This window comes from Microcaecilia unicolor, chromosome 6, assembly GCF_901765095.1.
Source record: "Microcaecilia unicolor chromosome 6, aMicUni1.1, whole genome shotgun sequence".
In the NCBI taxonomy this organism is placed as follows: domain Eukaryota; kingdom Metazoa; phylum Chordata; class Amphibia; order Gymnophiona; family Siphonopidae; genus Microcaecilia; species Microcaecilia unicolor.
The window spans coordinates 83,348,181-83,360,417 of NC_044036.1; the positions used below are offsets into that span (position 1 = coordinate 83,348,181).

General features: G+C 38.6%; 1 protein-coding gene across 1 annotated transcript in view; it reads right to left on the reverse strand.

The window, feature by feature from the left end:
• The window catches only part of RGL1 (ral guanine nucleotide dissociation stimulator like 1), a 259,243-nt gene that overhangs the window by 16,579 nt on the left and 230,427 nt on the right, over window positions 1–12,237 (reverse strand). The window lies entirely within an intron of this gene.

Consider the following 12,237-nt stretch of genomic DNA (forward strand, 5'->3'; position numbering starts at 1 on the left):
GCCGCCTGGGACATCGTGATTCTAAGGTGATCCAGGATCTTTACAGTAAGCAACTGGCCACCGGCATTCAGATAAGTGCAGATGCTGGTAAAATGGAGAAATGCATAGACTGTGTTACTCAAAAAGGTATGAGACCCTCATTTCCTGCATACACAGGAAATAGGAGTAATAAAGTACTGGACTTAATACACAGTGACTTATGTGGACCGTTTAATATCCCATCATTGGGAAATAACAGATTTGTGCTAATATTCTTGGATGATTTCTCTAGATACTGTGTGGCCTATTTGCTGAAAGAAAAAGGTCAAGTCACAGACATGCTGAAGAAATACGTAGCCATGGTGAGCAATAAATTTGAAAGAAAACCAAAGGTTCTTCAGACCGACAATGGTGGTGAGTTCATTTCACAAAGCATGCGCACATTTCTAGAACAAGAAGGCATTCAGCATATCACAACAGTAGCTTATACACCAGAGCAAAATTCTGTTGCAGAGAGAAAATTTAGGTCACTTGTGGAAATGACCAGATGTATGCTGTCAGATAGCAATCTCCCTAAAAGACTATGGGGGGAAGCCATTCTCACAGCAGTGTACCTACAAAACAGAATGCCAACTAAAGGTGCTGAGCGCACACCACATGAGACATGGCATGGTAGGAAGCCAAACCTGTCACACATAAGAACATTTGGAAGTACAGCATATGCTCATATACCAAAGCAAAGAAGGCATAAGCTGGATTCCACAACACAAAGGGGCATTTTAGTTGGCTATGCTCCAGGACACAAAGGATATAGAATTTTGAATCTGAAAACTGGCATTGTTGGCATAAGACATGTTACATATTTTGATGAAAACAAAAGGGTTGATAAAGGCTGGATTATCCCAGATGAGCCTTATCATCCAGAATATGAAACTAGAACCATAATAGACATGCCAGTGTATATAAATGCCATACCAAGGCAGATGTCTGAAAGCAACTCACCTGTATCTAACGAGGAACAGGCAGAGGAAGCAGACACAGAAAGGATCATTGAAGAAGACAGTACAGTTGGAGAAGGGGAATCAATTGGAGAAGGACTCTCAGATTTAGAGGATGCGGAAAGGTCAGACCAACCTGTTGTCAGACGCTCATCCAGGGAAAACAAAGGTGTTCCACCCCCAAGACTGTCTTACCTAACAAAGTCAGCAGAAGCTCAAGAGCCCTTAACATGGGATGAGATTGAGAAAATGCCAGCAGAAGAAGCTGCTGAATGGCATAAAGCTGCACAAGAAGAAATTGATGCATTGGATAAAAATAATACTTGGATTCTTACAAAATTACCTCCTGGCAAGAAAGCTATAGGATGCAAATGGGTATTCAAGTTAAAAAGGAATGCACAAGGAAAAGTGGAAAGGTATAAAGCCAGATTAGTGGCAAAGGGATATCTTCAAAAATATGGAAAAGATTTTGATGAAGTGTTTGCACCTGTAGTGAAACACACGACAATAAGAACACTTCTGAGCATTGCAGTCTCAAAAGGCATGCAAGTCAAACACATTGATGTGAAAACAGCGTTTCTTCATGGAGAAATAACTGAAGACTTGTACATGGAACAGCCAACAGGTTTCATAAATACAAAACAAAGACAGCTAGTGTGTAAATTAAACAAAGGTCTTTATGGATTAAAGCAAAGTGCAAAATGTTGGAATGAAAAATTGCATGAAATATTGACAAATTTAGGATTTAAACAAGGTGAAGCAGATAAATGCTTGTACACTAGGTGCACAAATGGACAATATGCATACATTTTAGCTTTTGTTGATGATCTGCTCATTGCAAGCAAAAGTGAGCAAGAGTACAAGGACATTGTAAAGTGTTTAAACCTCAATGTTGAGATAAAAGAACTTGGTAATGTGTCATACTATCTTGGTATAGAAATTGAGAAACAAAATGATGGTTCTTATCTTCTAAGCCAGAAGCAGAAAATAAATGAGCTTATTGAAAGTTTAGGTATGCAAGATGCCCAAGTTGTAAGCACTCCCATGATCACTGATTTTCTGAAGGATGAAACAGTAAGAGAACCTTTACCAGATAACATCCAATATAGATCAGCCATAGGTAAGCTTTTATATCTAGCTACCACATACAGGGCTGATATAGCAAATGCAGTAGGAATTTTGAGCAGAAGGGTCAGCTCACCTACCAAATCAGATTGGACTGCAGTTAAAAGGATGGTAAGGTATTTAAAGGGTACCATTGATTGTAAATTAAAGATTTCAGCCAATAGTAATCCAAAACTAATATGTTACTGTGATTCAGATTGGGCAGGGGATCATTCTGATTATAAATCCACAAGTGGATATGTGTTTATGTATGGAAATGTACAAATTTCATGGGCCAGTCATAAACAAAGTATTGTGAGTTTGTCTTCTACAGAAGCTGAATATGTGGCTGTATCGGAAGCGTGCAGAGAACTGATGTGGATTGAAAAACTTTTGCTGGATTTTGGAATAGCTGAACAGAGACCAATCCAGATAATGGAAGATAATCAGAGCTGCATCCGACTGTCACAGAATGACAAGGTTCAGTCACGCACCAAGCACATCGCAACGAAATACCACAACGTGCGAGAGTTGGCGAAAGAAGGGGTCATCAGTCTACACTATTGTCACACCAGTGAGATGACAGCTGACATCATGACCAAACCGTTACCCAGAGAACATTTTGTGAATCTGCGTATAAAGCTTGGACTTTGTATGAATAAATAATTGCATGACAGTTATGCATGAGAAGGGGTTTGTTGGAATGTAATTGTATTTTACATGCATTGCCTGTCACCTATTATTTCTCTGTGATTACTCTGTGACCTCTGATGTGAATTACTTAGAGAGGTCACACAGCTATGCAACTTCCTGTTGGGGGTTAGATGCAGCACATGCAGCACATGGAGCACATGGAGCTCATGATCTCTCCTAACCTGAGAGGATCTATGGTGGTGTGAGCATCCATTACCATCTAAGCACATGGAAGGAGCTGATAATACAAATGTATAGTAATATGTATATATAAGCCTGTCTGATTATAATCTAACTACAAACTGTGAGTAAACAGATGTTTTGTTACTTCAACTTTAAAGTGACTCAGCAGTGAATTATTCAGGGGTGAATGAGAGAGAGATGAAGAAAGAAATTAACATTTCTAAAGCTGAAGCTGTGTGTACTAAAATCTGCTAATTATTTACTACAAATAATCCAACAAAAGGGTTATGGGCCCAGGGGCTCAGGAATTGAAAAAGAAGAGAAATATTACCAGGCAAAAAAAAAAAAAAAAAAAAGGCCACATTTTTCTCTTAAGTTTTAAAGGAAAGATTCAGTCTGTCTCTCTCTCCCCCCACACAGCAGACAGAAGGCTAAGAAAATGGCTGAGGGAAGAAATTCACTATTGTTCTACTCTCTCAAGGTGCCTAAATTAAATGAGTTTAATTATCAGCAGTGGGAATTAAGATTCATATGTCTCCTTCGAGCAAAAGGATTAAATATATGCTTAGACCAAGACAGAACAGCTGAAAATATGGCTGAATGGGACAATGCAAACTATTATGTGAAGTGCATGCTTTTGGAAGCTCTCTCAGAGAAACAAGCCATATTAGTGGAGGGAAAAGATACACCAAAGGACATTTTATATAAACTGAGAACTATGTATGCAACTACATATGCAAAGCAGCAACCAATTTGGTTAGCAGAGTTGAATGAAACCAAATTAAGGGATAAAAGTAAATGTAATGATCACATTATGCATCTTATGTCTTCATTTCAAAAGCTAGAACTTTCTGGAATTCCCATGTGTGATGCATTGAAAAGAGCATTTCTTTTTACCTCACTATCAAAGAAGTTTGATGTTTTTAGGTCTGTAAATGAGGCCATTGAAGGGCAATCTTTTGAACAGGCAACATCAAAACTAAGGCAGGAATGCATAATAAATGATTCTGAGGAGATGTGTTCTCAAAGTCAGTCAGAGAGAAATGAAACAAATTTCTTGGCAAAGAACAGAGGAAGGCGGAGCTATGGGAAAACTCCACCCAAGGGCAAGCTGATTTGCTACTCATGTGGAAAGGAGGGACATGTATCTAAATGGTGTAAGGAAACACAAAACACTCCCTCTAGCTCACCTAAGCCAATGGAACTAAAGAATTTTCAAACCAGGAAATGTATGAAGGACAAAGATAAACACAAGGGCTTTCTAATGGCAGAAAAATCTTTGACTATGGTAAATAATAATTCAAATGAAAGTACTTGGATTTTGGATTCAGGGAGCACATGCCATTTAACCAATTGTAAGAATTTCTTTCAGGAAATGTGTCCAGAGGAAGGTATTCTTAAAACTGCAAACGCAGGGACTGCTAAGATCCAAGCCAAAGGTATTGGATTCTTAAAATGCAAAGTGTCTAATGAAGTTAAAGAAATTCCTGTAAGTGATGTCTTGTATATTCCCCAAGCAGTTTGCAATATGCTTAGTGTATCTACATTAGATAAGAAGGGTTTTGTGATTCATTTTGAAAACAGTAAGTGCACAATCTCTAAAAATGATGAAGTGTATGCTGAAGCTTTTATGCATAATGTTTATAAGCTGAACATTTCAGGTGAAGCCTCACATCTGGCGCAAGTAAGGAAGAATGATGGTAAATGTAGTCTGGAAATCTGGCGCCGCCGCCTGGGACATCGTGATTCTAAGGTGATCCAGGATCTTTACAGTAAGCAACTGGCCACCGGCATTCAGATAAGTGCAGATGCTGGTAAAATGGAGAAATGCATAGACTGTGTTACTCAAAAAGGTATGAGACCCTCATTTCCTGCATACACAGGAAATAGGAGTAATAAAGTACTGGACTTAATACACAGTGACTTATGTGGACCGTTTAATATCCCATCATTGGGAAATAACAGATTTGTGCTAATATTCTTGGATGATTTCTCTAGATACTGTGTGGCCTATTTGCTGAAAGAAAAAGGTCAAGTCACAGACATGCTGAAGAAATACGTAGCCATGGTGAGCAATAAATTTGAAAGAAAACCAAAGGTTCTTCAGACCGACAATGGTGGTGAGTTCATTTCACAAGCATGCGCACATTTCTAGAACAAGAAGGCATTCAGCATATCACAACAGTAGCTTATACACCAGAGCAAAATTCTGTTGCAGAGAGAAAATTAGGTCACTTGTGGAAATGACCAGATGTATGCTGTCAGATAGCAATCTCCCTAAAAGACTATGGGGGGAAGCCATTCTCACAGCAGTGTACCTACAAAACAGAATGCCAACTAAAGGTGCTGAGCGCACACCACATGAGACATGGCATGGTAGGAAGCCAAACCTGTCACACATAAGAACATTTGGAAGTACAGCATATGCTCATATACCAAAGCAAAGAAGGCATAAGCTGGATTCCACAACACAAAGGGGCATTTTAGTTGGCTATGCTCCAGGACACAAAGGATATAGAATTTTGAATCTGAAAACTGGCATTGTTGGCATAAGACATGTTACATATTTTGATGAAAACAAAAGGGTTGATAAAGGCTGGATTATCCCAGATGAGCCTTATCATCCAGAATATGAAACTAGAACCATAATAGACATGCCAGTGTATATAAATGCCATACCAAGGCAGATGTCTGAAAGCAACTCACCTGTATCTAACGAGGAACAGGCAGAGGAAGCAGACACAGAAAGGATCATTGAAGAAGACAGTACAGTTGGAGAAGGGGAATCAATTGGAGAAGGACTCTCAGATTTAGAGGATGCGGAAAGGTCAGACCAACCTGTTGTCAGACGCTCATCCAGGGAAAACAAAGGTGTTCCACCCCCAAGACTGTCTTACCTAACAAAGTCAGCAGAAGCTCAAGAGCCCTTAACATGGGATGAGATTGAGAAAATGCCAGCAGAAGAAGCTGCTGAATGGCATAAAGCTGCACAAGAAGAAATTGATGCATTGGATAAAAATAATACTTGGATTCTTACAAAATTACCTCCTGGCAAGAAAGCTATAGGATGCAAATGGGTATTCAAGTTAAAAAGGAATGCACAAGGAAAAGTGGAAAGGTATAAAGCCAGATTAGTGGCAAAGGGATATCTTCAAAAATATGGAAAAGATTTTGATGAAGTGTTTGCACCTGTAGTGAAACACACGACAATAAGAACACTTCTGAGCATTGCAGTCTCAAAAGGCATGCAAGTCAAACACATTGATGTGAAAACAGCGTTTCTTCATGGAGAAATAACTGAAGACTTGTACATGGAACAGCCAACAGGTTTCATAAATACAAAACAAAGACAGCTAGTGTGTAAATTAAACAAAGGTCTTTATGGATTAAAGCAAAGTGCAAAATGTTGGAATGAAAATTGCATGAAATATTGACAAATTTAGGATTTAAACAAGGTGAAGCAGATAAATGCTTGTACACTAGGTGCACAAATGGACAATATGCATACATTTTAGCTTTTGTTGATGATCTGCTCATTGCAAGCAAAAGTGAGCAAGAGTACAAGGACATTGTAAAGTGTTTAAACCTCAATGTTGAGATAAAAGAACTTGGTAATGTGTCATACTATCTTGGTATAGAAATTGAGAAACAAAATGATGGTTCTTATCTTCTAAGCCAGAAGCAGAAAATAAATGAGCTTATTGAAAGTTTAGGTATGCAAGATGCCCAAGTTGTAAGCACTCCCATGATCACTGATTTTCTGAAGGATGAAACAGTAAGAGAACCTTTACCAGATAACATCCAATATAGATCAGCCATAGGTAAGCTTTTATATCTAGCTACCACATACAGGGCTGATATAGCAAATGCAGTAGGAATTTTGAGCAGAAGGGTCAGCTCACCTACCAAATCAGATTGGACTGCAGTTAAAAGGATGGTAAGGTATTTAAAGGGTACCATTGATTGTAAATTAAAGATTTCAGCCAATAGTAATCCAAAACTAATATGTTACTGTGATTCAGATTGGGCAGGGGATCATTCTGATTATAAATCCACAAGTGGATATGTGTTTATGTATGGAAATGTACAAATTTCATGGGCCAGTCATAAACAAAGTATTGTGAGTTTGTCTTCTACAGAAGCTGAATATGTGGCTGTATCGGAAGCGTGCAGAGAACTGATGTGGATTGAAAAACTTTTGCTGGATTTTGGAATAGCTGAACAGAGACCAATCCAGATAATGGAAGATAATCAGAGCTGCATCCGACTGTCACAGAATGACAAGGTTCAGTCACGCACCAAGCACATCGCAACGAAATACCACAACGTGCGAGAGTTGGCGAAAGAAGGGGTCATCAGTCTACACTATTGTCACACCAGTGAGATGACAGCTGACATCATGACCAAACCGTTACCCAGAGAACATTTTGTGAATCTGCGTATAAAGCTTGGACTTTGTATGAATAAATAATTGCATGACAGTTATGCATGAGAAGGGGTTTGTTGGAATGTAATTGTATTTTACATGCATTGCCTGTCACCTATTATTTCTCTGTGATTACTCTGTGACCTCTGATGTGAATTACTTAGAGAGGTCACACAGCTATGCAACTTCCTGTTGGGGGTTAGATGCAGCACATGCAGCACATGGAGCACATGGAGCTCATGATCTCTCCTAACCTGAGAGGATCTATGGTGGTGTGAGCATCCATTACCATCTAAGCACATGGAAGGAGCTGATAATACAAATGTATAGTAATATGTATATATAAGCCTGTCTGATTATAATCTAACTACAAACTGTGAGTAAACAGATGTTTTGTTACTTCAACTTTAAAGTGACTCAGCAGTGAATTATTCAGGGGTGAATGAGAGAGAGATGAAGAAAGAAATTAACATTTCTAAAGCTGAAGCTGTGTGTACTAAAATCTGCTAATTATTTACTACAAATAATCCAACAAAAGGGTTATGGGCCCAGGGGCTCAGGAATTGAAAAAGAAGAGAAATATTACCAGGCAAAAAAAAAAAAAAAAAAAGGCCACATTTTTCTCTTAAGTTTTAAAGGAAAGATTCAGTCTGTCTCTCTCTCCCCCCACACAGCAGACAGAAGGCTAAGAAAATGGCTGAGGGAAGAAATTCACTATTGTTCTACTCTCTCAAGGTGCCTAAATTAAATGAGTTTAATTATCAGCAGTGGGAATTAAGATTCATATGTCTCCTTCGAGCAAAAGGATTAAATATATGCTTAGACCAAGACAGAACAGCTGAAAATATGGCTGAATGGGACAATGCAAACTATTATGTGAAGTGCATGCTTTTGGAAGCTCTCTCAGAGAAACAAGCCATATTAGTGGAGGGAAAAGATACACCAAAGGACATTTTATATAAACTGAGAACTATGTATGCAACTACATATGCAAAGCAGCAACCAATTTGGTTAGCAGAGTTGAATGAAACCAAATTAAGGGATAAAAGTAAATGTAATGATCACATTATGCATCTTATGTCTTCATTTCAAAAGCTAGAACTTTCTGGAATTCCCATGTGTGATGCATTGAAAAGAGCATTTCTTTTTACCTCACTATCAAAGAAGTTTGATGTTTTTAGGTCTGTAAATGAGGCCATTGAAGGGCAATCTTTTGAACAGGCAACATCAAAACTAAGGCAGGAATGCATAATAAATGATTCTGAGGAGATGTGTTCTCAAAGTCAGTCAGAGAGAAATGAAACAAATTTCTTGGCAAAGAACAGAGGAAGGCGGAGCTATGGGAAAACTCCACCCAAGGGCAAGCTGATTTGCTACTCATGTGGAAAGGAGGGACATGTATCTAAATGGTGTAAGGAAACACAAAACACTCCCTCTAGCTCACCTAAGCCAATGGAACTAAAGAATTTTCAAACCAGGAAATGTATGAAGGACAAAGATAAACACAAGGGCTTTCTAATGGCAGAAAAATCTTTGACTATGGTAAATAATAATTCAAATGAAAGTACTTGGATTTTGGATTCAGGGAGCACATGCCATTTAACCAATTGTAAGAATTTCTTTCAGGAAATGTGTCCAGAGGAAGGTATTCTTAAAACTGCAAACGCAGGGACTGCTAAGATCCAAGCCAAAGGTATTGGATTCTTAAAATGCAAAGTGTCTAATGAAGTTAAAGAAATTCCTGTAAGTGATGTCTTGTATATTCCCCAAGCAGTTTGCAATATGCTTAGTGTATCTACATTAGATAAGAAGGGTTTTGTGATTCATTTTGAAAACAGTAAGTGCACAATCTCTAAAAATGATGAAGTGTATGCTGAAGCTTTTATGCATAATGTTTATAAGCTGAACATTTCAGGTGAAGCCTCACATCTGGCGCAAGTAAGGAAGAATGATGGTAAATGTAGTCTGGAAATCTGGCGCCGCCGCCTGGGACATCGTGATTCTAAGGTGATCCAGGATCTTTACAGTAAGCAACTGGCCACCGGCATTCAGATAAGTGCAGATGCTGGTAAAATGGAGAAATGCATAGACTGTGTTACTCAAAAAGGTATGAGACCCTCATTTCCTGCATACACAGGAAATAGGAGTAATAAAGTACTGGACTTAATACACAGTGACTTATGTGGACCGTTTAATATCCCATCATTGGGAAATAACAGATTTGTGCTAATATTCTTGGATGATTTCTCTAGATACTGTGTGGCCTATTTGCTGAAAGAAAAAGGTCAAGTCACAGACATGCTGAAGAAATACGTAGCCATGGTGAGCAATAAATTTGAAAGAAAACCAAAGGTTCTTCAGACCGACAATGGTGGTGAGTTCATTTCACAAAGCATGCGCACATTTCTAGAACAAGAAGGCATTCAGCATATCACAACAGTAGCTTATACACCAGAGCAAAATTCTGTTGCAGAGAGAAATTTAGGTCACTTGTGGAAATGACCAGATGTATGCTGTCAGATAGCAATCTCCCTAAAAGACTATGGGGGGAAGCCATTCTCACAGCAGTGTACCTACAAAACAGAATGCCAACTAAAGGTGCTGAGCGCACACCACATGAGACATGGCATGGTAGGAAGCCAAACCTGTCACACATAAGAACATTTGGAAGTACAGCATATGCTCATATACCAAAGCAAAGAAGGCATAAGCTGGATTCCACAACACAAAGGGGCATTTTAGTTGGCTATGCTCCAGGACACAAAGGATATAGAATTTTGAATCTGAAAACTGGCATTGTTGGCATAAGACATGTTACATATTTTGATGAAAACAAAAGGGTTGATAAAGGCTGGATTATCCCAGATGAGCCTTATCATCCAGAATATGAAACTAGAACCATAATAGACATGCCAGTGTATATAAATGCCATACCAAGGCAGATGTCTGAAAGCAACTCACCTGTATCTAACGAGGAACAGGCAGAGGAAGCAGACACAGAAAGGATCATTGAAGAAGACAGTACAGTTGGAGAAGGGGAATCAATTGGAGAAGGACTCTCAGATTTAGAGGATGCGGAAAGGTCAGACCAACCTGTTGTCAGACGCTCATCCAGGGAAAACAAAGGTGTTCCACCCCCAAGACTGTCTTACCTAACAAAGTCAGCAGAAGCTCAAGAGCCCTTAACATGGGATGAGATTGAGAAAATGCCAGCAGAAGAAGCTGCTGAATGGCATAAAGCTGCACAAGAAGAAATTGATGCATTGGATAAAAATAATACTTGGATTCTTACAAAATTACCTCCTGGCAAGAAAGCTATAGGATGCAAATGGGTATTCAAGTTAAAAAGGAATGCACAAGGAAAAGTGGAAAGGTATAAAGCCAGATTAGTGGCAAAGGGATATCTTCAAAAATATGGAAAAGATTTTGATGAAGTGTTTGCACCTGTAGTGAAACACACGACAATAAGAACACTTCTGAGCATTGCAGTCTCAAAAGGCATGCAAGTCAAACACATTGATGTGAAAACAGCGTTTCTTCATGGAGAAATAACTGAAGACTTGTACATGGAACAGCCAACAGGTTTCATAAATACAAAACAAAGACAGCTAGTGTGTAAATTAAACAAAGGTCTTTATGGATTAAAGCAAAGTGCAAAATGTTGGAATGAAAAATTGCATGAAATATTGACAAATTTAGGATTTAAACAAGGTGAAGCAGATAAATGCTTGTACACTAGGTGCACAAATGGACAATATGCATACATTTTAGCTTTTGTTGATGATCTGCTCATTGCAAGCAAAGTGAGCAAGAGTACAAGGACATTGTAAAGTGTTTAAACCTCAATGTTGAGATAAAAGAACTTGGTAATGTGTCATACTATCTTGGTATAGAAATTGAGAAACAAAATGATGGTTCTTATCTTCTAAGCCAGAAGCAGAAAATAAATGAGCTTATTGAAAGTTTAGGTATGCAAGATGCCCAAGTTGTAAGCACTCCCATGATCACTGATTTTCTGAAGGATGAAACAGTAAGAGAACCTTTACCAGATAACATCCAATATAGATCAGCCATAGGTAAGCTTTTATATCTAGCTACCACATACAGGGCTGATATAGCAAATGCAGTAGGAATTTTGAGCAGAAGGGTCAGCTCACCTACCAAATCAGATTGGACTGCAGTTAAAAGGATGGTAAGGTATTTAAAGGGTACCATTGATTGTAAATTAAAGATTTCAGCCAATAGTAATCCAAAACTAATATGTTACTGTGATTCAGATTGGGCAGGGGATCATTCTGATTATAAATCCACAAGTGGATATGTGTTTATGTATGGAAATGTACAAATTTCATGGGCCAGTCATAAACAAAGTATTGTGAGTTTGTCTTCTACAGAAGCTGAATATGTGGCTGTATGGGAAGCGTGCAGAGAACTGATGTGGATTGAAAAACTTTTGCTGGATTTTGGAATAGCTGAACAGAGACCAATCCAGATAATGGAAGATAATCAGAGCTGCATCCGACTGTCACAGAATGACAAGGTTCAGTCACGCACCAAGCACATCGCAACGAAATACCACAACGTGCGAGAGTTGGCGAAAGAAGGGGTCATCAGTCTACACTATTGTCACACCAGTGAGATGACAGCTGACATCATGACCAAACCGTTACCCAGAGAACATTTTGTGAATCTGCGTATAAAGCTTGGACTTTGTATGAATAAATAATTGCATGACAGTTATGCATGAGAAGGGGTTTGTTGGAATGTAATTGTATTTTACATGCATTGCCTGTCACCTATTATTTCTCTGTGATTACTCTGTGACCTCTGATGTGAATTACTTAGAGAGGTCAC